Raw genomic sequence first — 2,691 nt, 5'->3', positions numbered from 1 at the left:
TTTGGGATTTTGTTCTGTGGTCTAATCTTACTGGAGTTATGTGATATCTCAAAGTAGTTTTGATTTGCATTTCTCTGATGATTAAGGATGATGAGCATTTTTTCATGTGTCTGTAGGCCATGCACCTGTCTTCTTTAGGGAAGTCTTTTGCCCACCCTGAAATGGGGTCACTTGTTCTTTTCCTGCTAATGCGTTTGAGTTCTCTGTGGATTCTGGTTATTAAACCTTTGTCAGAGGTATAACCTGCAAATATTTTCTCCCATTCTGAGGGCTGCCTGCTTGCTTTACTTACTATGTTCTTGGCTGTGCAGAAGCTTTTTAGTGTTACACCCAGAGGTGTATTGTTGATACTGCTTCAATTGCCTGGGGAGTCCTCCTCATAAAATATTCACCCAGGCTGAATCCTTCAAGAGTTTTCCCTGCACTTTCTTCTGGTATTTTTATAGTTTTATGTCTTAAGTTTAAATCTTTGATCCAGTGAGAGTCTATCTTAGTCAACGGTGAAATGTGTGGGTCCAGTTTCAGTCTTCTACAGGTTGCCAGCCAGTTCACCCAGCACCATGTGTTAAATAGGGAATCTTTTCCCCACTGAATGTTTTTAATTGGCTTGTCAAAGATCAAATAATGGTAAGTAAATGAGTTCATCTCTTGGTTCTCTATTCTATTCCAGACATCTACTTCTCTGTTTTTGTGCCAGTACCATGCTGTTTTGATCACTATCGATTTATAGTACAATCTCAGGTCTGGTAGCATGATTCCTCCTGCTTTGTTTTTACTTCTGAGTAATGTTTTGGCTATTTGAGGTTTTTTCTGATACCGTATAAAATGAAGTATCGTTTTTGTGAGATCTTTAAAATATGACAATGGAGCTTTGATAGGAATTGCATTAAAATTATATATTGCTTTGGGTAGTATGGACATTTTAAAAATGTTGATTCTTCCCAGCCATGAGCATGGTATGTTTTTCCATTTGTTAACATCTTCAGCTATTTTTTTTCTTAAAGTTTCATAGTTCTCTTTATAGAGATCTTTCTCATCCTTTGTTAGGTATACTCCCAAATATTTCATCTTCTTTGGCACTACTGTGAAAGGCATAGAGTCTTTGACTATTTTTTTGGCTTGGTTATTGTTGGTATATATAAAGGCTACAGCTGTATGGGTGTTGAATTTGTAGCCTGAAACATTTCTGTATTCTACGATCACTTCTAAAAGTTTTGTAGTAGAATTCCTAGTGTTTGCCAGATATGCAATCATATCATCTGCGAAGAGTGAAAGTTTGATCTCTCTGACCCTATGTGGATACCCTTGATCTCCTTTTCTTTCCTAATTGCAATGGCTAAAACTTCTATTACAGTGCTCGCTCTGGCAGCACATATACTAAAATTGGAACAATACGGAGATTACCATGGCCCCTGCGCAAGGATGACACACAAATTCATGAAGCGTTCCATATTTTTGCTTATTGACCCTCAATGAATCCCCAACAATAAAAAAAAAAAAAAACTTCTATTACAATGTTAAAGAGCAATGGAGATAATGGGCAGACTTGCCTGGTTCCTGATATAAGTGGAAATGATTTCAATTTAACCCTATTCAATATGATATTGGCTGTGGGTTTGCTGTAGATGGCCTCTATTAGTTTAAGAAATGTCCCTTCTAGACCAATTTTCTTGAGTGTTCTGATCATGAAGGGATGCTGGATATTATCAAAAGCTTTTTATGAATCAATTGAGAGAATCATATAGTCTTTATTTTTTAGTTTTTTTATGTGCTGAATTACATTTTTAGATTTACGTATATTGAACCAGCCTTGAGACACTGGGATAAATCCCACTTGGGATTTGGTGTATAATTGTTTTGATGAGTTCTTGGATTCCGTTTGTTAGGATCTTATTGAATATTTTTGCATCAATATTCATTATGATATTGGTCTATAATTTTCTTTTCTTGTTCAGTCTTTCCCTGGTTTAGGGATCAAGGTGATGTTGGTTTCATAGAATGTGTTGGGTAGAATTCCTTCATTTTCTATATTTTGGATGAGGTTTAGTAATATAGGCACTAGTTCTTGTTTAAAGGTTTGGTAGAATTCTGACGTGAAGACATCTGGTCCCGGGCTTTTATTTTTAGGGAGATTTTGTATAGTTGATGCTATTTCAGAACTTGATATAAGCCTGTTAAACATTTTCACTTTGTTCTGGCTAAGTCATGGTAGATGGTGTGCTTACAAGTATTTGTCAATTTCCTTCAGATTTTCATATTTCTGAGAGTAAAATTTCTTGTAATATTCATTAAGGATTTTTTGAATTTCTTTTTTTTTTTTTTTTTTTTTTTTTGGTTTTTGGCCAGGGCTGGGTTTGAACCCACCACCTCCGGCATATGGGACCGGCACCCTACCCCTTGAGCCACAGGCTGAGTGGTCTGTTGTTATTTCATCTTTACCATTTCTGATTGATGAAATTAAAGATCTTACTCTTTTTTTTCCTGGTTAGGTTAGCCAAAGATTTATCTATTTTATTGATTTTTTAAAAAACCCAAATTTTGATTTATTGAACTGTTGTATAATTCTTTTGTTTTCAATTTCATTTAATTCTGCTCTAATTTTCGTTATTTCTTTTCTTCTGGTGGGTTTGGGGTTGGAATGTTCTTTCTTCTCCAGTTGCTTGAGAAGTCCCATTAAGTTGTTAACTTCCT

General features: G+C 35.4%; 1 non-coding gene across 1 annotated transcript; it reads left to right on the top strand.

Moving 5' to 3' along the window:
- The first annotated feature begins 1,353 nt into the window (after window positions 1-1,353).
- On the top strand, window positions 1,354-1,457 carry LOC128562893 (U6 spliceosomal RNA). Its single transcript, XR_008373592.1, has one exon. It is a non-coding gene; the product is annotated as a U6 spliceosomal RNA (small nuclear RNA).
- The last annotated feature ends 1,234 nt before the right edge of the window (window positions 1,458-2,691 follow it).

The sequence above is a fragment of the Nycticebus coucang genome, chromosome 12 (genome assembly GCF_027406575.1).
Source record: "Nycticebus coucang isolate mNycCou1 chromosome 12, mNycCou1.pri, whole genome shotgun sequence".
Classification (NCBI taxonomy): domain Eukaryota; kingdom Metazoa; phylum Chordata; class Mammalia; order Primates; family Lorisidae; genus Nycticebus; species Nycticebus coucang.
This window is presented reverse-complemented; position numbering and strand designations above follow the sequence as displayed.